The 25,225-nt window shown below is 42.4% G+C and overlaps 1 protein-coding gene across 1 annotated transcript in view; it reads right to left on the reverse strand.

Moving 5' to 3' along the window:
* LOC122923371 (dnaJ homolog subfamily B member 6-like) overlaps positions 1-25,225 on the reverse strand; it is a 106,428-nt gene that overhangs the window by 23,428 nt on the left and 57,775 nt on the right. The window lies entirely within an intron of this gene.

Consider the following 25,225-nt stretch of genomic DNA (forward strand, 5'->3'; position numbering starts at 1 on the left):
GATATTTGTAGAATAACTTGCCAATACTTAACGTATCAGTCGGTAAGGAAATATCCACCCTGCGGTCAACTGTACGTTTTTGTAGCGTTCAGAAAATACTTTGTACTTGCTTATGTATCGGTATTAGCTGCCTACCTCCTGCCACGAGGTAGTAACACCGCTTCTCCTTCTCGGCGTCTCACATGACCTGACCTGAAGATGGTTCGCTGGTCGGTGATGTCATCCACCTGCGCCGATTGGAGTAGCGGAGATCCGTATAGCAGAGCTGTGCCGGTACGGGGTTCAATTCCCCTTAACTGGAACTGTTGGATAATGGTTGAGTCAATCCTCTTTTATGAATTAGATCGCTGCCGTTACCGCATACATTCTTTTCTGGTGGTTCTGGATGTTAAATAGCAAGAGTCCTTTTTTTTGCGCCAAGACAGAAATAACGCACCACTGGCTGGGTCCAATTCACACTGACTTATCCTAGACGCGTTTCGGAACCGTAGTTCCTTCCTCAGTAGGCAAATGTGAAATGCTAAATGTGGACAGGCTGGACATGCCTTTATATCCCCTTTTTGAGTTTGATGGAATATCTGGTCTGGATTCCTAATTGTTCAGCTGCAGAAGGGGTTTGCCACTTGCAGCTTGATCTTATCATAGATCCAGACAGGGGATTTTGACACACATGTGCCGTACTTAGTGGGCAACATATACATACTATATAGTACCAAATATGCACATTTTTTTAAAAATAGAAATAGAAATCTTTCTATATAACAATAAGATAATATAAAATATAGATGAGAGAAAAAAGAAAAAATTTAAAATAAAAATAAAATTACAAATAGAAATAGAATGAAATAAACAATAAATGAAATAATAAAAATAAAATAAGATAAAATAGAATGATCATAAAATCAGAATGCAAAAAATAAAAGTAAAAATCAGACATGGATATGCAATGATGAAATAGTGTTGACAGTTTTGTAGATGGATCTCAGGTTTGAAGGTCTTAGACGAATTTGCGTGAGAGAGGGGGGGGGAGGAGCGCAGGGAAAGTCAGCGTGTTGCTAAAAAGCCCAACACCGACTAACCATGTGGTCCTACCCACCTTTCCTATAGGAAACCAAAAATTTCAATCTCTGAATTTAGCCCCTGCGGCATCAGGGATTCAAACTCAAAGATCATCTTTGTTTCTTGTCTGGACATTTTTGCCAAAAAGTCCCCTCCTCTCCAGTCTGGTTTAACTGATTGAATGGCACAGTATCTTAATTTGCTAGGATCTCCTGCGTGATGTAATTTAAAATGTTTTGACAGGGGGTGTGTTTCTGATTGTTTTTTAATGTTATTGATATGTTCTGCAATCCTAGTTTTGAACACTCTTTTAGTACGTCCTATATACTGTTTTGGGCATGGACATTGTATGACATAAATGACTGCCTTACTGTTGCATGACAGAATTTCTTTAATCTCCCACTTGAAATCATTGGATGTTGAGGTTATAATTCTCCAGTTCCTATCAAAGTGGGTCTGTCTGCAATTGTGACAGCAGCCACACCTGAAAAAACCTTTTAGATTGGACCATGGAGTTATCATTGGTTCTATGCTCTTTTTTTCTTATCGTAGGGGCTACCTGAAGCCCTAAATTGGGAGCCCGGGTATAGACAATTGGAGGAAGAGCCGGAAGTATTGGGCCCAAGATTTTATCATTTTTTAAATGATGCCAGTGTTTATGTATGATGTTGTTCACCATCCAATAGTCTTTATTGAATGGGAGAATCATTTCTGCAGTTTGTTCTTTATCTCGAGTAGTCTTGGATATTGCCTTAGATTTAAAAAAGGCAGTTCTGTCCAATTGTCTTACTTTTTTGATTGCATCCTCCAATAGTCCATTAGAATACTTTTTAGCTAAAAATTGTTTTTTCATGTGTTCTGCCTCTACCTCAAATTGTTCTTGTTCTGTGCAATTTCGTTTTAAACGTCTAAACTGGGAGAAAGGGACATTTAGGAGCCACCTTGGAAGGTGGCAGCTTGTGCTTAAGATAAAATAGTTTTATCTTAAGCACAAGCTGCCAACCTTCCAAGGTGGCTCCTAAATGTCCCTTTCTCCCAGTTTAGACGTTTAAAACGAAATTGCACAGAACAAGAACAATTTGAGGTAGAGGCAGAACACATGAAAAAACAATTTTTAGCTAAAAAGTATTCTAATGGACTATTGGAGGATGCAATCAAAAAAGTAAGACAATTGGACAGAACTGCCTTTTTTAAATCTAAGGCAATATCCAAGACTACTCGAGATAAAGAACAAACTGCAAAAATGATTCTCCCATTCAATAAAGACTATTGGATGGTGAACAACATCATACATAAACACTGGCATCATTTAAAAAATGATAAAATCTTGGGCCCAATACTTCCGGCTCTTCCTCCAATTGTCTATACCCGGGCTCCCAATTTAGGGCTTCAGGTAGCCCCTACGATAAGAAAAAAAGAGCATAGAACCAATGATAACTCCATGGTCCAATCTAAAAGGTTTTTTCAGGTGTGGCTGCTGTCACAATTGCAGACAGACCCACTTTGATAGGAACTGGAGAATTATAACCTCAACATCCAATGATTTCAAGTGGGAGATTAAAGAAATTCTGTCATGCAACAGTAAGGCAGTCATTTATGTCATACAATGTCCATGCCCAAAACAGTATATAGGACGTACTAAAAGAGTGTTCAAAACTAGGATTGCAGAACATATCAATAACATTAAAAAACAATCAGAAACACACCCCCTGTCGAAACATTTTAAATTACATCACGCAGGAGATCCTAGCAAATTAAGATACTGTGCCATTCAATCAGTTAAACCAGACTGGAGAGGAGGAGACTTTTTGGCAAAAATGTCCAGACAAGAAACAAAGAAGATCTTTGAGTTTGGATCCCTGATGCCGCAGGGGCTAAATTCAGAGATTGAAATTTTTGGTTTCCTATAGGGAAGGTGGGTAGGACCACATGGTTAGTCGGTGTTGGGCTTTTTAGCAACACGCTGACTTTCCCTGCGCTCCTCCCCCCCTCTCTCTCTCACGCAAATTCGTCTAAAGACCTTCAAACCTGAGATCCATCTACAAAACTGTCAACACTATTTCATCATTGCATATCCATGTCTGATTTTTACTTTTATTTTTTGCATTCTGATTTTATGATCATTCTATTTTATCTTATTTTATTTTTATTATTTCATTTGTTTATTTCATTCCATTTCTATTTGTAATTTTATTTTTATTTTTAATTTTTTTCTCTCATATCTATATTTTATATTATCTTATTGTTATATAGAAAGATTTCTATTTCTATTTTTAAAAAAATGTGCATATTTGGTACTATATAGTATGTATATGTTGCCCACTAAGTACGGCACATGTGTGTCAAAATCCCCTGTCTGGATCTATGATAAGATCAAGCTGCAAGTGGCAAACCCCTTCTGCAGCTGAACAATTAGGAATCCAGACCAGATATTCCATCAAACTCAAAAAGGGGATATAAAAGGCATGTCCAGCCTGTCCACATTTAGCATTTCACATTTGCCTACTGAGGAAGGAACTACGGTTCCAAAACGCGTCTAGGATAAGTCAGTGTGAATTGGACCCAGCCAGTGGTGCGTTATTTCTGTCTTGGCGCAAAAAAAAGGACTCTTGCTATTTAACATCCAGAACCACCAGAAAAGAATGTATGCGGTAACGGCAGCGATCTAATTCATAAAAGAGGATTGACTCAACCATTATCCAACAGTTCCAGTTAAGGGGAATTGAACCCCGTACCGGCACAGCTCTGCTATACGGATCTCCGCTACTCCAATCGGCGCAGGTGGATGACATCACCGACCAGCGAACCATCTTCAGGTCAGGTCACGTGAGACGCCGAGAAGGAGAAGCGGTGTTACTACCTCGTGGCAGGAGGTAGGCAGCTAATACCGATACATAAGCAAGTACAAAGTATTTTCTGAACGCTACAAAAACGTACAGTTGACCGCAGGGTGGATATTTCCTTACCGACTGGTACGTTAAGTATTGGCAAGTTATTCTACAAATATCTGAACACTGTCAAAGTACAAATCCAATGCGCCATTGACAGACACCACACAGCATAACCAAGTGGTCCTATTATCCCTTTGGAGTACTCCTGTTGTTTGGGTATATGCGTGAGCTCCGCATTTAAAATACCCACCTATTTATGCTATTGAGCTGATATGCTATTAGGATATGTCTAATATTTAGTGGGCAATCTATTATATTTGATTTTATTCTATTTTATAACTGTAATGGTAATTAATTGTAATTTTATTAAGTGAAATAAATGCAAAAATACTGTGAGCAAGTCTGATTGTTTTTACAAAAATTTTGGTTTTCAGTTGGTATCTGAAAGACTGGGCTCCAGTAGATTGCTGGTGAGCTCCTCTAAATTGTTTATTGCTATTTTTCTACTAAGTATTAAAAAGTGAAGGTTTGATTTAGGATTATTATTCTGACCAATTACTTTCGGTCCCTTAACAAGTGGGAGGCACATAAGCAAACTGTTGTAATTCCTACACCGTTCACCTGATTTGGATGTAAATACCCTCAAATTAAAGCTGATAGTCTGCAGTTAAAGTACATCTTGCTCGTTTAATTTCAAATCCATTGTGGTGGTGTATAGAGCCCAAAATGTTGTCGATGTCCCAATATTTACAGCCGACCAAGTGTGTATGATGTTGGGAATGGTAGTTTCACAATAGCTGGAGTGGTGGAGATTGTTGACCATGGGGGCGAAGGGGGAAAGCAATGGAAATGTACAGCCTGCTGTAATTTTTCCTTATTAAAGTCATACGGTTTTCTTCAGAGAAGGGGAGGGGTTGAGAGAACCCTTTAAAGGGGTTTATACTGATAACCTATCCTCAGGTCAGGTCATCAGTACCCGATTGGTGGGGACTGACACCCAGGACCCCTGCCAACCAGCTGTTTGAGGGGGCCGCAAGGCTGCAGTCAGTTATGTGGCCTTCTTGCTTAGGCCAGTGACGTCACTTTCATGGGAATGGGGCTGAGCGGTGATACCTAGCACAGCTGCTATACAATGTACTGCACTATGCTTGGCAAGCTGTGATGACGCCCCCTCAAACAGATGGTCAAAAGGAGGTCCTGGGTGTCAGACACCCCCCATGATCACATACTAATTGTCTATCTTAAAAGGGATTCTGTCACCAGGTTTCACACCCTCCAGATAAAAATATGGTTATGTTCAGGGAGCTTTAACCATTCCTAATGTGGTCTTATAAATGTAATCTGTAGGCTCATTTTGCTAAAAATACGCTATTACTAACCTGTCATTCATAAAAATAAGGTGCCCAAGGGGATGTAAATGGCTCCAAGCTGCCGCCTGCACCTGCTGCCGTTCGTGCCCAGCACCGCCTCATAATCTTCTGTGACGCCACCCGCTCTCTCTCCCCCCCCCTCCTGCTGTAAGATTGCTGTGACGCCTCCCCCCTCCTCCTGCTATTACATCGCTGTGACGCCTCCCGCTCTCCCTCCCTCCCTCTCTCCCACTCCTCCTGCTGTAAGATTGCCGTGACGCCTTCCCCCTCCTCCTGCTATTACATCGCTGTGACGCGTGACGCGTGACGCCTCCCGCTCTCCCTCCCACCCCCCCCCCTCCTGCTGTAACGCCTCCCCCCTCCTCCTGCTATTACATCGCTGTGACGCCTCCCTCCCTCCCCCCGGGAGCGGGAGGCGTCACAGCAATCTTACAGCAAGAGGAGGGGGGAGGGAGAGCGGGAGGTGTCACAGAAGATTATGAGGCGGCGCTGGGCACGAACGGTGGCGGGTGCGGGCGGCAGCTTGGAGCCATTTACATCCCGTTGGGCACCTTATTTTTATGAATGACAGGTTAGTAATAGCGTATTTTTAGCAAAATGAGCCTACAGATTACATTTATAAGACCACATTAGGAATGGTTAAAGCTCCCTGAACCTAACCCTATTTTTATCTGGAGGGGGTGAAACCTGGTGACAGAATCCCTTTAAGGATAGGGCATCAGTATAAAACTGTCAGGAAACCCCTTTTAAAAGGGGTATTCCCAACTCAAGACAATGGGGCATATCGCTAGGATATCGCTGGGACCTGCACCTACAACGAGAACGAAGCAAGGAGCGCTGTGGCTGGAGGACCCCAGATTTCCCGGGGTCCGTCCACCACCAAGCGCTGCTCCCATAGAAGTGAATGGGAGCACACCGCGCATGCGCGGCCCATGCTCCCATTCAATTCTATGGGGCAGATGGCAATAGGGCTTGGTTATTTTCGCGGCCCCAAAGAAATGAATGGAGGGTGGCCGCGCATGCGCTGTGCACCCTCCATTAATTTCCCGACTCAGTTCTCATTGTAGGTGCGGGTCCCAGCAGTGGGACCCGCACCTATCAGACAATGGGGGCATATCCTAGCGATATGCCCCCATTGTCTGAGATGGGAAAACCCCTTTAAGCTTGGTAATGATGTAAAGCATCTACAGAAACTATAATCACATCGTCCTACTTGTAGGTTTGTACCTGCTTTGCATAAATGGGAAATACTGCAGCGGCCAAAACTGGTATGTGTGATGTCCTAGAAGAGTGACTGGTGGGAGAGGAATGGCTGCCAGGCACCTCCAGCAATACTCATTACCAGAAGAAATATGGATTTGGAATATCCAAATGCATCATCCATCTGACATCCACACAGTCATCGGCCGACTTGTAAGTCATTAAACTGTAAGCATATCCTACTGAACGCGGTATTAAATATTTAACGCATACAGACGTCTTGGCGCGAGGTGCAATATTTTTTTTTCCTGGAGAAAAGTAAAGCAGCTGATTTTCTTTAAGTGGCTTCTAACAGATCTCTTTGGAAAATATACATATTATACACACAAACCCCTAAGACACCAAACTACTCCATTCTGTTTCACTCCATTTTTTTTCTTCCGTCTCGATCTCTATAGTCCCTGCTCAGTAAATGTCATCATAATATATGGTTCATATAACACAGATCCTTCGCCTCTGGCGTTGTATGGGAAATATTCTGGCCACTGCTTAGAAACCATTAAACAAAATATATATATTGAGAACTGTATGTTATAGTCGTTGGGAGACTTACTCACGGTAACGCAATGACACAAAGAATCTGTGGTATGTGTAATATATTGTCCATTTAGGGAGAAAAAATTACTAGTAAAAAGTAAGGCAATGTACCATGAATTACCTCTCTAAGTTGCTTGCTGTACAAATGGAAGCAATTCTAATAAAACTGGCTCCCTGCCATTAGTCTGCAGGCCATGCCTGGATGGTAGTGCTGCCACTGATGCCACACTGACCGCCAGCTTTAGCCTGCCCTATAAAGAGCTGCCAGTTTGCTGGCAGGGAAATTGAATAACGCTGTCTTCCTCTACTGCAGACTTAGAACTGGTAAAGGACAAAGGAAGCAACGGCCTTAACGACCAAGCACATTATATAATTCGGGAACTGTATATAGGCTATTGCCTAATGTGCAACATACTTGTAGCTTCACATTAAGGGCTCGTGCACAGAGACGTATAGTGGCCCGCAGCACAGCATGTATTCACTTGAATGGGTCCGCAATCCGGGAGATACGGTGCGGAACAGAGGCACGGATTGGAAGCACTACAGAGTTTTCTGTCCGTGCCTCCGCACTGCAAATAAGCTAGTGCATGCACAATTTTTTTGTGGTACGGACCGTCGGATGCTGATAGCGCACCTCATTCAAGTTGCGTCCACATATGGTGGCCCTACGGTCGGAACCCGTGCACTGCAGACCACAATTTTGCTTTCCGCACCACAGGCCCGGCAGACATACGTTCGTGTGCATGAGCCCTAAAGTTTATGGACACACCTCTTTTTTTGCACTGTAACTATTTAGGCTTAAACCATTTCCAATAGTTGTGACAAAATTAGAGCTAGTATCTTTTCACATATACTATAGGCTGCTCCATCTCCTCCTCTGTGCACACCTGCTGCTCCAGCTCCCTCAGTCGGCCTCTCCTTGAATAATTAGGCTATATTGGTTCCAGCATAGTCATGTTGCCTGTCTAAGCAGAGGTGCAGTGTCTCAGGACCACCTTTAGTGGTTATAACACATTATCCCCCTAGCCACAGGAAAGGGAAAGGGAATAATTATCAGATTGATGGGAGTCCTACCATTGGGACCAACGATCACGAGAACGGGGGCCCTGTACAATTCCGTTCCCAGAAAAAAAAATTTTTATAGAACATTATAGGCATTTTCTATTATAGTGCTGGCGATAAGCGGTCTGCGAAATGCAGAACGCACATTGCCGGTGTCCGTGTTTTGTGGATCTGCAAAACACCTACGGACATGTGAATGGACCCTAAGGGGGATCTTACGTGATGGTTCCTTGTGGCTGGTCAGGTTCATTCAAAAAGAAAAAGAAACAAACAATATAAAACCCAAGTCCATGAAAGAATCTCTCACTTTACACCAGTTTTTATTAATCTCCCCCATTTGAATCACAACTTCTCTCTTCTAAGCATCCCTTTAATGGCCGCTATTGTAACACAAGTTTACTTATGTTGATGTAACAGGAGATTTCATACTTTCCGTGTGCAAAACACGTCTATATTTGATAAAATCTGCTTCAGCTGGTCTCATGAAAAAGCAATGCTTGGAATGCCGAGAATAAGACTGTCGTAACATGAAGTTTAGAGCACCAGACGTAATGCGAGGAATCACTGAGAGGTCCCTTATATAAAGCCCCCTCATTTCCTCTTACATTCTGCAAACTAAAATAATTCAGTTAAAACTAAGTAAAACAATGATCTGCAGCACACAAGCATGTATGGCAGGAGGGAACCAACGATGCAGGATAGACTTGTGCCGTCATGCCTACCTGGATTCTATCACTCACTGGGTACACGTATCTGTTGCGATTGGCCCAAACCTGATCATACACACTTGTGAGGAAAAGACCCAGCAGAGGGGGGGTAGAGACGGGACCCCATTCAGGTTAGGGCCACTAGGTAATGCTTATTATTCCTGCAGTTGATCAGGATTTGATGTGGCAACACTGTGGGATTGTCTTCTTGTTTGTTACTGCTTACCCAAGAAAGACACACTGAGTAATTAAGCAAGGCTACACGAGGTCCACACAAAAAAAAAAAAAAAACATGAAAAAACCCACTCGGCCTAGCGTGCCAAGGCGAGCTGGTCTATTGGAATGAGGTGTGGCTTAGGATGCCATTTTTCACCAAAACCGCAACACCATTCTGATGTAAAATTACTGCCAATAACTGCTATCAAGTGTTTAGCCATGCACCAAATAGGTTTTACTTGATGGCTACAGTCCCCAGTATATCTCCCACAGAAGGTCCACGTAGCAATCCTAGAATCCTACATAATTCTGCTTACAGCTCATGCACGCAACCATGGTTTTGCCTGCACGCATGTGCTTTCTGCATCATAAGTCCGTTCCGCTGCCCCCTCAGAAAAATAGAACATGTCCTATTCTTGTTCATTTTGCAGACAATGATAGGACATTTGTGAACGAGGTTCCGCAATTTGCGGACTGCAAAAACAATAGTGGCCGTGTGCATGAGACCTTAGTTTAAGGCTAGGTCGATGAAGATGAGCAATACTGACGACTCTACAGTAAGCAGTGGTAACCAGCATGTCAACCATTAAAGATGCACTATGGGGTTGTAGCCAGACATGGACCTAAACATTAAAGTGAGTGTCATGACTCACATTTTAGTTTTTGTGTAGGGACAGTGATAGGGAACATTTTTCTAATACCCTTTATTTAGTGAAGTTGTACATTTATAGTAGAAAACATGCCTAGAAACGTCCCTTACTGGCGCTCTCTAAATGCCAGACACACAAGCGAGTTGGATGTGATAAACTCGCCACATGTCAGTGAGATGTCCAGTCCTGACGGCACTCCTCTGACAGGATCACATAGTATTTGGGCTCATGCACACGACCGTATGTATTTTGTGGTCCACAAAAAAAAAACTGATCTGAAAAAAATACGGATGACATGCACGTCAAACAGGCCCCTAATAGAACAGTCCTATCCATGCCCATAATGCGGACAATTATAGGACACGTTTTTTTTGCGGAAAGAAAGTACAGACATGCGGAAACAATGCACATGGAGTAACTTCAATTTTTTTTTGTGGACACATTGAAATGAATGGTTCCGGCATACGGGCTGCAAAAAAAAAACGGAAAGAAAATAAGTTTGTGAGCATGAGCCCTTATACTGATAATGCTGTCAGTGTAATACAACAGATTTCAGGACTTTCAGGGTCAGTGGCTGTTCACATGTCATTTTTGCTGGAACAGAAAAAATATAATTGGGCAAACTTTTGACTCAGTTTGTCACGGTTTATGATTATGTTTGTTTTTTGTTTTTTTTGCAGGGCAGAACAACGTAGCATACCAGGTTTCTCTGCCATGCAAAAAAAATAAAAATTAAATATAGAAAAGTATACCGGTACTTTATTTTTTAGATTGCAGTGAATAGATTGATGGAAATGTAAGACAGTAGGTTTGCAACCGTAAAATGTATCCCTTTTTTCAGATAATGCTTTAAAATCTTCATTTAAAAAAAAAGAAATGTTTCACAAAAACACACTTGTTAAAAAAAAAAAAAACTGACACATAGAAATGTATGCACATCCAAACGTATACACAAAAAAAGAAAAATATCCACAAAATCTAATACTTTTTTTTTTACTTTACGTATAAACGTATCCACCTGACATACAGCAAAAACTAGATGTGCCCCAAACGCTGAAAGTCCTGAAATCGTCGTGTATTTTTTACCCCTCAGTGTGCCATCCGTACTCCACAGACGCCGCTCAGCTGAAAATTAACTTTCAAAAGCATCTCCTATCAGTGGTCAATGAAAAACTGATGCAACACAGATGGCACCCATGATGTGCCTGTGATTTTAGCGGACCCATAGACTATAATCGGAGTGTTTGGACCACATCACAGATCAAAGTAGTGCATGGGTCCATGATTTATTTATTTTTCTCTGACCCATGGTCGTAAAAAAAAAAAAAAAAAAAAGTACTGATGTGTGAACAGACACATTGAAATGAATGGGTACGTGTGCTGTCTGTAGATAATATGGACAGAACACAGTGAGATATGGAAATGTGAATGAGGCCTAATGCTGTGCAATCCTGTCAGACGAGTGGAGGACAGAAAGGGATTTCACACTGACAAGCATGGCGAGTTCCTTTTATTCAACTTGTGTGTGTCGTGCCTAAGGCTTATCTGTCTTCCTAGTACAGTACAGTAATAACTGATGGGCTGGGTGCTGCTGCACTCACTGCACCTTCACAGTGTACAATATATTAAGAGACAGGTACTGTAGATATAAAAATACATAGAATAGTCACATCGGTTGTTAAAGGGGTTCTCCGGGAAGTAAGAAAATGAAAATACCTTAATATTACTTAAAGGGGTTGTCCAGGTTCAGAGCTGAACCTGGACATCCCTCCATTTTCACCCCGGCAGCCCCCCTGACATGAGCATCGGAGCAGTTCATGCTCCGATGCTCTCCTTTGCCCTGCGCTAAATCGCGCAGGGCAAAGGCATTTTTCAGAGTTCCGGTGACATACCGGGCTCTCCATGGGGCGGACAGGCAGCCCGGTGACGTCACCGGCACTGATGGGCAGGATTTGGCTCTGCCCTAGCCAGTAAAACGGCTAGGACAGAGCTAAAGCCCGCCCCTCAGAGCCGGTGACGTCACCGAACACACTGCTGGGCGGAAGTTACCGCCCGGCAGTGTGTTATTGAAAACACAAGAACCTGTGCCCTGCGCGATCTAGCGCAGGGCACGGGGCCGCATCGAAGCATGAGATGCTCCGATGCCAGGCTCAGGAGGGCTGCCGGGGTGAAAATAAGGGTATGTCCGGGTTCAGCTCTGAACCCGGACAACCCCTTTAATTATAAATATATTCCCAAATACCTATCATTAGCTATATTAGTTAGTTTTATCTAGGGAGCAATCATTAGGAGAAATAAAATGGCCACCGTCCTATTGGTACACAAAACCCGTCCTAATCACACAGCAGGATAAGTTATTTCACAGCACTGAGGTAAAGAGCTGCCTCATCCTTCTCTCTGCTCTATTGTCAGAGAGTATGATCCTGAATACAGCTGATAAGATCTTCAGCTGTAACTCTGTAGGAATGGAGTTCATTAGGAGACCTGAAGTACAGAGGACAGACTGTGGTGATGGAGACTGCATACTAGTGCTGCTACTCATTACACCCACCCTCCTCTCTGTACTTCATGTATCCTCATCAACTCCATTCCTACAGATATTCAGCTGACAATCCTATTAAACTGTATTCAGGATCATACCTGACAATAAGAGGAGGATGAGGCAGCTCTTTAGCTCAGTGTTGTGAAGCAACTTGTCCTGCTGTGTGATTAGGACAGGTTTTGTGTGTACTAATAGGACGGCGGACATTTTATTTCTCCTGATAGCTCCCTAGACAAAAAGAGCCATGATAACTGATGAAAGGTATTTGGGAATATATTTATAATAAAGTAATACAACTATTTTCATAATTTCCAGAGGACCCCTTAGTTGTGATATTTGTGTTACTTGGAACCAATGTTTGTTACTCGCTAAATATTTAGGGAGACTTAAAAAAGCAAGTGGGACCAATATTACTCAGAATTTCGTCAACTAAAAGTAGAATTAACCAAAATACAGATAAAAGGTCAGGTTGAAAGGAAGCTTTTATGCTGGAAAGCGTCCGGATCACCGTTGGATTCCATTGTAGTCAACTGAGATCCGGCAGTGTTTGGCCACATCTGCCAGACCAGAGTTATGTAGTTTATGCCACATATGTGAATATTGTCTTAGATAATCATTGTAGAAAGTCTTAAAAATGTGAAGGTTCTCTCTTTGAAGCCCAGTATAAACAAAATTTGACATTTTAAGCTAATATCACACCATTTGTTCTTTCAAAGGCCGACATTTAGCAAAAAAATAAAAATTCACCAAGACCTTTCAAAACTTCCAATTAATTTGTTAAGCAGCCCAAAAAGGTTCTAACTCTTAGTCAGGGACATTTTTACAAAACTACAACTCTGTTCTTCCTACTCTGCTAATATCACAGTTTAGTAGATCTTGAATAACAAAGGAAGAAGCTTTAATTCAAACAGCCATTAAAAAAAAAAAAATATATATATATATATATATATATAATATATGGACTGCTGTCCAATACCTAGAACAAAGTGGCTGCACGCTCTTCACAGCACAATGGGCTAGATTTATCACGTGTAGTATTTTTAAGTTAGTCTTGCTGGAGGTCTTAACATAAATGTGGCACATCTTTAGGCCCGTTTCTGACGGGCATATCCTGTGCGGAAATCACGCTCAGTGTATTAGCGTAATTCCACATTAAGGACACTGCTCGTTTCGCAGGAGGGCATGGCACTATAATGATTTATAATGCTGTGTGTCTCTGCATGACCTTACTCCTACAGAATTACGCTGATAGCATTGTCAGTATAATGCAGGTGTCAGCAGTCAATCTGATATTTATGACCTATCCTGAGGTCATCAATGTAGGATAAGCAGACAACTCCTTTAAGATTATTTTTTTCTATTCACTTCAAAGGAGCTGAGCTGCAATAACAGTATGAACATAACGTTCACCCTAAGACCCCTTTCACATGAACGAGTTCCACGCATCAGACTCGCAGCGTGTGTTGGGACAAGCACCCATCCTGAACTCCTAGCACTGACCGGGTCGCATAGCATTATATTGATCTAGGATGCTATGTAACCCCTACAGTTCTGGAATGTATTGTATAAGGCCTCATGTATTTTCTTTCCGTGTCTATTCCGTTTTTTGCGGACCATATACAGAACCATTCGTTTCAATGGTTCCGCAAAAATAAAGGAAGTTACTCCGTGTGCATTCCATTTCCGTATGTCCGTATTTCTGTTCCACACAAAAAAAAAAAAAAAAAAAAAAGTCCTATTATTGTCTGCATTACTTATAATGATAGTACTGTTCCATTAGGGGCCAGCTGTGCGGAATGCACATGGACGTCATCCATATTTTTAGTGGATATGTTTTTTGCAGGCCGCAAAATACATACGGTCGTGTGCATGACCCCTAACACTGACATAATGCTGCCAGTGTTATCTAATACATTCCAGAACTGTAAGGGTTACATAGCATTATAAATTACGATCATGTTATGCGACCTGGTCAGTGCTGGGAGTTCAGGACAGGAGCTAGTGCAGACTCCCGTCCTTTACCAATGTGGGGTGGTAGGCTGGAATGGCTAATAGTGGTGTACCCGCAGCTGTAAAGGTAGAAGTGCCTGCTGATTTCTACATACAGTGCTCCAATTCCTCAGAATCGTGCAGCAGGGCAAAGCATGACTGATCATCTCCACTCTGTCCACCTGAGCTTTCTTTCCCCCATCGCACTGTAGCCCCAGAATTCTGCTTATAAAAGGCAAAATGGATAGCACAGCTGCTGTGCACGTTACATGCCTGTTTGTGTTGCAACTGCTGACATTTAAGAGACTGTGATGTTTAATTTTTCCTAAAAAGGCAACAGAGAGGCCCCAACTGAATGTGACGCTTCATTTAGAAGATCTCTTTACATCTAGAATGAAATGGAGTGAGAACAGCAGATAAGACATTATCTACATCAGCTGCAAAAACTGTGTGAGCCCTTCAAAGAGCAGACACACAGAAAAACAACGGTGAAACTTCTTCACATATTGTCAGTTTACATTAACCCTGGGTTCACACCTGAGCGTTTTACATGGCGTTCCTACGCGCTGTAAAACGATCAACAAGGAGAAACCAATGCTTCCCTATGGGAATGGTTCTCACCTGGGCATTTTACAGCGCGTACGATCGCGCTGTAAAACGCCCGACGCTCAAAAAGGTTCTTGAGCTTCTTTGGGGCTTTTTGTCGCGCGTTCCCGTACATAGACTTTCGGGAACGCGCGACAATGGGCGTTCGCTTGTCTCTGTATGCGCGATTGTAAACGCCGGTACAATCGCGCATACAGAGCGCTCCTTTTAGAATGCTCAGGTGTGAACCCAGCCTAAAGTGCACCTCCGAGTATAAGTGACTTTCAGTAAATCAATAGCACAAGTGAAACTTTGTAAAACAATTTTCTCTCACCACCTACCAGGCTCCTTCCAAACTACCCCCACAACCTCCTAAAATCTTCAGGGAGTCTTAACAAGGTGAAGGCTCATGCACACGACCGTATGTATTTTGGGGTCTGCAAAACAATATGGATGATGTCCGTGTGCATTTTCCATATTTTGCAGAATGGAACAGCTGGCCCCTAATAGAACAGTCCTATCCTTGTCCGTAATGCGGACAATAATAGGACATGTTCCGTTCCGCAAAAAAATTAAAATAAATGAACTAAAGACATATGGAAACAGAATGCACACGGAGTAACTTCCATTTTTATTTTGCGGACCGTATGCAGAACCATTCATTTCAATGGGTCCTGCAAAATAATGTAACGGACATTGACAGAAAATACATTTGTGTGCATGAGCCCCAAAAGTGGAGAAGGAGGCATTTTTCTCAGTGATAAATTACAAGATTTCTTATCTTCATTTGTGCAATTGTTTTAGTCATGTGAAACTCATTTAAAATTGGTTTATATGAGGAGGTAAGTAAGACTTGACCATGGCGAATCAATGGATCTTGACTTCTCCAAAGCATTTGATACTGTACCACAAAAAAAACTCTAGTGTGAAAGTACCTTTGTTTTCCAGTATTGAGTTCCGTCCTAGGGGCTCAATACCGGGGAAAAAAAAATGATCAGTTTTATCCTAATGCATTCTGAATGGAGAGCAATCCGTTCAGAATGCATTAGTTCAGTCCCTCTTACGTTTTTTTAGCCGGAGAAAATACCGCAGCATGCCGCAGTTTTCTCTCCGGCCAAAAATCCTGAACACTTGCCGGAATGCCACTTCCATTGAAATGTATTAATGCTGGATCCGGTTTCCCGATCTGTGTATGTGCAGACCTTTAAAAACCAAAAAAATAAAATAAAATACATTTGTCAAACGGATCCGAATTGCCGGATCAGGCAGGCAGGCAGTTCTGGCGACGGAATCTGCCGGAATCCTCTGCCGCAAGTGTGAAAGTACCCTTAAAAGGTTAGCACATAAAATGAGAATGCTTGGACTCGGGGAATGTGTCTGTATGTGGGCAAGTAACTGGCTCCGTGATAGAAAACAGAGGGTGGCTATTAACGGTACACACTCAGATTGGGTCACTGTCACTAGTGGGGTACCTCAGGGGTCAGTATTGGGCCCTATTCTCTTCAATATATTTATTAATGATCTTATAGAAGGCTTGCAATACCATTCAAATTTTCTATTGATGAAGCCATGTGAGAACTTTGTGTGGAGAAGCACCATTTTGGGGTCCATTAAAACCTTTTATGCCATTTTTGGGACCTGGCATGTTCACAAAAACAAAAACAGCAATTCTAAAAGGTTTTCCCTTTCCCCCCACAGCATTCACTCTGCGGTTTGCAATTTTAACTTTAGGCCGAATGCACACGGCCGTGTTCTGCAGCCGGTGGTATGCCGGGCTGGATTCCTGTTCAGAGCAATAGCGCACGGTGTCATTGGTTGCTATGACGCCGTGCGCTTCATGCCGCCGCTGCTGTACAGTAATACACTTTTTAATTTTATTTATTCTGTTTTGTGCAAGGCAGGACAATGAACCTGTAATGATCAGCATGTAGTTCAATATTACTAGAAAAATGACTTACCTCCGTATTGCATGGCTGGCGTTTGCTTTAATTGCTGCTCCGTTTTCAATGTCTCTTGACAGCATGGCAGCTGCTTGAAAATCCAACACTGAGCAGGAGCACGGACATCGGGCTTGAACTACACTGATGCTACTGAACTACTGTTCGAAGTATGACACTTAGGGTCCATTCACACGTCCACAAAACACGGACAGCGGCAATGTGCGTTCCGCGGCACAATTGCGGACAAGAATAGGACATGTTCCATTTTTTTCAGGAACGGAATTGCGGACCCGGAAGTGCGGGTCCGCAATTCCGTGTCCGGGTAGCACATCGTTCTGCCCATAGAAATTAATGGGTTTGTGGAACGAAATTGCGGACGTGTGAATGGACCCTTACTGGCAATCTCTCCACTATCGCCAGCTATGAAAAAGCTCTATACAGCAAAGCTGCTCATGTGGCGCCAAACCAGATCAGACCATTCATTCATTTGAAATAGAGGGCAAACAATTTTGACATGTCTTTCTAAACTCTAAAATTTCAGCACTATGTCAAGTAAATTATTGTATTTTTCGCCCTATAAAAGACGCACCAAGGTTTTTGAGGAGGAAAAGAAAACTAAAATTACACACTTTTGGGGTAAAAAAAAAAAGTGCGTCTTATGGGGCGAAAAATACAGTAATTTACTTGGCAACTGTATATATGTTGAAGTCACGTTATATATATTAAAAAAAACACACACACACACACACACTTTTCTGTACAAGTTTGAAACAAAGAGGTCCCAAAACTACTACATTAAAAGGAGTATTCCAGGGACAACTTTAACAGCTAGGTCAGCGTCCGTTTTGTTAAATCAGTACTCACTTTACTTATTCTGCGCTGTTGCTGTTCACATGCTGCTCTAATATCTGCTCCTCGCCACTTCCTGTTCTCATGAGTGACACTGGAAATGGCTTGGACTGCCCACTAATTAAGTCACTGGTTGATGTCGGTGCCCAGTGGTTAGTGAAGAGGGTAGTCCAAGCTATTTCTGGTGTGCAGAGTCTGAGAACATGAAGTGGAGGAAAGGAGCTGAGGCCAAACAGCAGGTGAGAATTGATAGTTTATCATTTCATCCCAATCTAACAATTTAACCACCACTGATTTCAGCAACCTGTCTGCTCTCATGACTGGCACATTCTAACTGCCTGTAACAGTTGCCTGCGAATGGTTTGGCTTATATCCTTAGTTATGTTGCAGGTCCTGCTATAAAAGGTTAGACAATAAGGCTACATGCACACAAACGTTTTGTTTCCGTGTCCGTTCCGTTTTTTTTTTTTTCATATAGGATGCGGACCCATTCATTTGAATGGGTCCGCAAAAAATGCAGACAGCACACCGTGTGCTATCCGCATCAGTATGTCTGTTCCGTAGCCCTGCCCAAAAAAAATATAAAAAAAATAGAACATATCCTATTCTTGTCCGTTTTAGGCATTGTTAAAATGGACCCGCACAACTAATGAAGGGGAACTTCACTTAAAATTTTACGAAAAGTATGGAAAGCCAACAAAATAGTCTTAAAGTTGGCCATACACATTAGATGCAAGTCAAACAAACCCTCCGACTACAGTGGGAATATACGACTAATGTCTAAAATATACTCCAAAATTCCCCCCAGTTGCAGGGTTCAGGGGAAAGAACTACTGGACTGTAGAGTTTCAACAGGCCGATCCTGTGTCCCCATGGGAGATAGACATTAAAGGGGTTGTCACTTCAGCAACTACCATATATCATGTAGATAATGTTAAAGGGGTATTCCCATCTGAGACCTACACCAAGATCGGAGCAGGGAATTTGGTGACTGGAGTACCACGAGTTACCCCGGGTCCGGCCACCACCAATCGCTCCCCACATAGTACGAAATAGGAGCGCACTGCGCTTGCGCGACCACTGCTCCCATTCATTTCTATGGGGCCGACGGAAATGGCCCGCCACAACTTTTGGTGCGGGTCCCGCACCTATCAGACAATGGGGGCATAGCCTAGCGATATCTCTTCATTGTCTGAGATGGGAAAATCCCTTTAATACAAGCCACTCACTAATGTATTATTACCCATATTGCTTCCTTTGCTGGCTAGACTAAAATTTTTCCATCACATTACATAAGTCTTGTTTCCATGGTTACGACCACCCGGCAACCCTTATTAGCATGGCTCTGCTTGCATACTATAAAAACGCACCAGCCTATGTGAGATCCCACGATCACCAGCATTTTTTTTTTAAAGTGTGCAAGAGTGACCACCACTGATTGATTGCATGGTGGTAGTAAGCACAGAAATGAGCAGTGTATAATTTGATGGCAAAATGAATCCAGCCAGCAAAGGAAGCAATATGAGTAATACATTAGTATATGGCTTGTATTAACTTTCTCTACATGATAAATGCCACTTGCCGAAGTAACAAAACCCCTTTAACGAAGGCAGTCCTGGCAGTGACTTATTCCCATGTCTCCATGGAGAACACATGTACGATAGAGAGAAGTAGCTGTAGGCCGACAGTTATCTAAAGTGTATGGACACCTAAACATAGAAAAGGCAGTCCTGTTCATACACTACAACCGGAGTATGTTATACACAGATGTAAAAAAGGAATGCAATTTGTTGCCACTTAATAGAAGAAAGCTCACAAACCAGACATGGATGTTAAAAGGAACCTGTCACCGGGATTTTGGATATAGAGCTGAGGACATGGGCTGCTAGATGGCCGCTAACACATCTGCAATACCCAGTCCCCATAGCTCTGTGTGCTTTTATTGTGTAAAAAAAAAACGATTTGATACATATGCAAATTAAGCCGAGATGAGTCCTGTCCCTGACTCATCTCACGTACAGGACTCCTATCAGGGTCAGGACTCATCTCAGGTTAATTTGCATATGTATCAAATCGTTTTTTATACACAATAAAAGCACACAGAGCTATGGGGACTGGGTATTGCGGATGTCCTAGCGGCCATCTAGCAACCCATGTCCTCAGCTCTATACACAAAATCCCGGTGACAGGTTCCCTTCAAGTCTTTGGCTTCGTTGCACAGTAGCATACATTGGTAAAGTGGGTAATCTTGGAGTGGTCAACAGGAAAAAGAAAATAGGCTGTCCAGCCTTTTTTTAAGTGATGGCTTAACCTCAGGATAAGCTTACAAGTCAATGGGGGCAGTGCTGCAGTAACGAGCGCTGGCGACTACAACCCAGATGGCGCAGTGTAGTCCCAGTGCCAACTTTCAGTAACAAAGCTACACAACTAATGACGGACTATCATTACAATAAACAAAAAAAGCTGGACAAACCCTTTAAAAAGGTTCAGAATACAAATGGTTTACAAGCAAATACCTCTTACTTCCATAATCCCTTATTAAAATGGTCACCGACAGGCAATGATGGCATAGTGTTTGTTTTCAGTGGATCAGTCATGCGACCTCTGGGGAAAGCCATGCGAAGAGGACAGGAGTTTTCCTACAGCAAGTGTCACTTTGTTTTAGCAATCAGTGCAGTTCACATACACCATCAGTGCCCAGAGACAAGCCCTCCCCTTAAAGGCTGAATTTTACTTTTAAACTTAAAAAGGCATTGCTGTTACACCTAGAGGACCTCTGCACTCTGCTAGGGCCAGGTGTGATCACGGTTAGCACTGCCTGCCCCCATCAAAGTGCCGAGGGTGTGGCAGTTGCAGAGAGAGCAGAGTCTCTGTGTAATGGTAACGCCCCCGTTGCATATATTAAAACTTCATTTTTCTTAGCAATACGGGCACCTATGAACATGGGACCAACACAGATGTCTTCAGCTGCCAAGTGCACATATAACAGGTCAGCCAGTGTCATAGGGACAAATCTGCCGACAGATGCCCTTTAATTTACTTGGATAAAACTGTTGCACAGCACTATGAGGTGGCTGCAGCACTCCGTGAAGAGCTACAGTCACAGTGCAGCTCAGTCAGGCTGGGTTCATATCACCATTTAGTTTTCTATTCTTCTGATCCATCAGAAGAACTAGGGAAAAAAGTGTGGGGGCAGGATGTACCTGCGTCTTATGGGGTGAATACTAATGATTAGTACTGGAGGACCAGGAAGCGGTGAAGGCTCTGTACTCACCGCTTCCTGGTTCTCGGCTGTTGGCTGTGTGCGCCGTTCACAGCACAGCTGACAGCAGGAGGAAGAGCGCTGGCGGTGAGGAGCAGCTGCGTCCAGAAGCAGGAGAGGCAAGTGGTTTATTTTGCAATCTGAGGCTGGGGGCTGATCACATATGGCATGGAGGACTGATGAGGCATGTGGGTCTCATCTGAGGTCTGATTGGGGTCTTCTTTATATCAGGCTCTGATTTGAAGTCTTATTAACAGTGGGGATCTGATTGGGGCTGTGAGCTGAGGTCCGATTGCTGATCTGATATCTAATGACATTTTTTTTATTTTTATTTATTGTCCTCCTCTGAAACCTACCTTTAAGTACCTTTACTTGTGAGGTAACCCCCACTGATGCTGCCACCCTGCCTGATTTTTTTATTTTTTTAAATATCGCCCCCAAAATCGCTCGAAATAAAGGATCCATCCTTTTGTTTATTTTTCAGTTTTTTCTAATGGGTCAGAAGAACGGAAAACTAAATGGTGATATGAAGTAGAGGCCACAGCCCCCTATTGAGGCCAGGTTCACAATGATCAATCCCTTTAATCAATGTTTCATATGTGGGTACAGGTCTGGAACGCTATGATGAGAAAAAAAAAAAAAAAAGGCTTTATATGAAGTAGAGGCAAAAGGAAAGTAATAGTCTAAATTGCCTGTTACCAGTGGAAAAACTAGATTTAAGAAAATCTGATATTCTACACATATGAGGTTTAATCATTGCTTGTTAAAATTTGCAGGAAAAAAAAAAAGGGGGGGGGGAATCAAAACTAGTGCAAGGGAAGGAGTAATCAATTATTTTGTAGTCAATGGGCCAATCAGAAAGCGAGAAGGAATGTGATCAGTTGATATAGAAAACTTTATCCTAACAATTTTTGATGATGCTCCTTTCCTGTGCAGAGAAGTAAAAGCACTACTTTCTCCCATACACATTCACAGTGTTATATATTTAGGCAAGGGTAAAAGTGCACACTATAACCATATATACAAAAGGTTAATTACCCGTTAGTAAAGTAGACCACCCTTTAAGATGGTCACATGCATCTTGATATTAGTCCAATCATGTGATTTAGCTCTGTATGAAGGAAGTGAGGACCGGAGGACTTGGCCATGCCAGCTCAAAATCTGACAAATGGACCAAGGCTCATTATTTTATGTTAAATGTGGGCGGCTTTACAACAAGAATCAAGATATCAGGTTTTCAACTTGCCGAGGTGGCTTCTTAAAAGGCGAAGCACAGATCTCAATGGATAAGTCACAAGCATAAATTAAAGAGAACCCTCCAGTAAAAATGATTACAGGGTTATAAGATACAAAGGTCCCCAAATTAATAAAAATTTATCAACCCAGGCCCTGTACCAAGCATAAATCACAGTGTGTCAGTTTCTGATCTGTGGTTGGTATGGCAGCAGATAGCCAACGATTCTGAACATTTGCAAAATCATTGAGAGGTTCCCCCAACTCCCATTGGCAACTCGCCAATCAAGATCAGCACCAAAAGGGATCTACCCTCAGAAGCAGCAGGGGGTGACAAATCAGGTTAAATATAAAAAAGGGTTTTGTTGGAGGAATGGGCATTGTAAGTGACAATGTAAGGTGGTGTGTTGGTGACACATGTAATCCAAGTTTGCATCCATTAATAGTCAATACATAAAGATAGAAGCTTTACAGTAATCATTGGCTGGGAGAGAAACCAGTGTAATAAACCATGCATGTGCAAACCAGTGTCCGATAAGAACTTCATTTCTCATTGCCTTCACATGCAGGATCCTTACAGGACAGAGTAGTGCGTTTCTAAACAGACACAAAAGCTGCATTGTTAAAGGGGTTGTCTCATGTCCGCAACTGGCATTGATCATGTAGAATAGTGAATACAAGGCACTTACTAATGTATTGTGATTGTGCATATTGCCTTCTTTGCTGCCTGGATTTAATTTTCCATCACATTATACACTGCTCATATCCAGGGGTTACGACCACCACTGCAGTGCAGATATGAGGTGGCCAGGACAGTAGCTGCTGCGCATGCCTTCCTATGTGCAATCCCACGGTCCCGGCCAGCGCTTTTTCCAGTAGTGTACAAGCACGACCACAGCTGCTGGATTGCAGAGTGGTCATAACCCCTGGATATGAGCAGTGTATAATGTAATGGAAAAATGAATCCAGCCACCAAATGAAGCAATATGGACGATCACAATACATTAGTAAGTGCCTTGTATTAGCTTTTGCTACATGATAAATGCCATTTGCAGTAGCAGTGAGACAATCCATTTAAACCGTATACTGCATGCAGGGGGAGATATCCATACTTGGGAAACCCTGCATTCAGGTCAATGTATACAGTGCATTTAATATGGAAAATATGTGTATACAAATATTGTTGTCAGAGGCTTAAATGGGTTGTGCAGTGCAGTAATTTGATGGTCAATCAGCTGATTGAAGAGGCCACGGTGCCCGTGCAGAGCATTGCGGTCTCTTCACAGTTTAACTGCAAACAGTTTAACTTGTGGTGGCAGTGCAGTGAGACATCTGTCCCATTCAAGTAAACAGGACGAGGAATTGTAACAGCGGTACAGTGTAATTACATGTTAGACAGCATGCAGTTAGAGGTTTTTGCTAAGGCCTAAGCTCTATCCTCCAATGAGCGCCACAGCCTTCTTACAGCTTACCCTAGGCCAGTGACGTCACGTTCATGAGGCCTTGGCACAGCTCAGTCCCATTCAAGTGAAAGGGGCTGAGCTGTGATACCAAGCACATCCAGTGTACAGGGCTGTGCTTGGTAAGCTGTGAGGAGGCAGTGGTGCTCACCCGATTGGCGAAGTGCCCTCAAATAGGTCATCAGTATAAAAAAAAAAAAATAAGTCTGAAAACAGTGAAGAGGACGCAAAGCGAGCAAGAGCAAAGTGGACTCTTCAAACAGCTGAGCGGCAGGGTGCAGGGAATTGGACCCCCGCCAATCTGATGATGGGTCATCAATTTACTTGCACTGCACATCCCCTTTAAACTGCTCCTCCAAGGTAAACCCTAGCCGTGCTGTAAGAAACCAGTAAAACTGAATTGGCAAACTATGGGGGAGGAGGGAGATTTATCATAACTGGTGCAAAAGAAAAACTGGCTTAAGCTACTTTCACACCTGCGGCAGAGTGATCCGGCAAGCAGTTCAGTCGTCAGAACTGCCTGCCGGATCCGGCAAAACGTATGCAAACTGATGGCATTTGTAAAAAAATGCATTGAAATTCCGGAACAGTCTTTCGGTGTCATCCGGCAAAACGGATCCTGCATTTATTTTTTTCGGAATGCCGGATCCGGCAAAGATACATTCATATGGGAAAAAAATATATATGCTGAATCCAGCATTCAGGCAGTCTTCAGGGGATATGCCCGATCAGTTCTTTTCCGGCATTGAGCCCTTTTGACAGAACTCTGTGCCGGAAAAGAAAAACGCAAGTGTGAAAGTACCCTTAGATGCCCACAGAAACCAATCAGATTCCATATTCCATTTTTCAGAGCTCCTTTGAAAAATGAAAGGATCAATCTGATTGGTTGTTACTGGCAAATAAGAATGTTTGTATAAATGTCTCCCCCCAAACTTTGATTTCTATTTGACACTTAGGATATTCTAGACCTGTGATGGCTGTAGTAAAACTATAACTCAAGATGTACACTTGCTTGGCTGTTCTCAGAACTCCACAGAAATGAATGGAGCATGCTGGGAGTCATAGTTTCACCACAGCTGGAGTGCCAGAGTGTAGCCATCACTGTTTCTAAAACAACCAGGACATAATCAGGATTATAGAAAAATATATGCATTCCAAATAAGGATTTAATTTTTTTTTAACTAAATGTTAGTTAATACATTACTGGTTTCTTGATTTTCAGAATGGATTTGTCTTTTAAACTTCTAATACTACATATTAGTGTTATGGCTACACAGCTAAAAAGTGAGGTAAAAACTGTTCTAACCAAGCAGGGAACATGGACAAATCTTGGTTGCAATTTTTAAGATACGTGAAATGAAAAGGAATCTCTTCTCCTCCTCCTCCCCCCCCCCCCCCCATAATCTGCACAAACCTGTATGAAAACTATTAACATATACACACAAGGCTCTGTTCACATAATTTAAAGCATATAGGTTCCCAGCCAGCAAAAAGTATTTCCGTCCAATCTCAACATTGGATAAGGTAAAATAACCCCTCAAAAAAAAAAAAAAAAAAAAAAAAGAAGCCTACAATTTTTATTGCAAACAAGTTTTCTCCATTTTGTGGTTTGG

Source organism: Bufo gargarizans, unplaced genomic scaffold (genome assembly GCF_014858855.1).
Source record: "Bufo gargarizans isolate SCDJY-AF-19 unplaced genomic scaffold, ASM1485885v1 original_scaffold_1523_pilon, whole genome shotgun sequence".
NCBI lineage: Eukaryota > Metazoa > Chordata > Amphibia > Anura > Bufonidae > Bufo > Bufo gargarizans.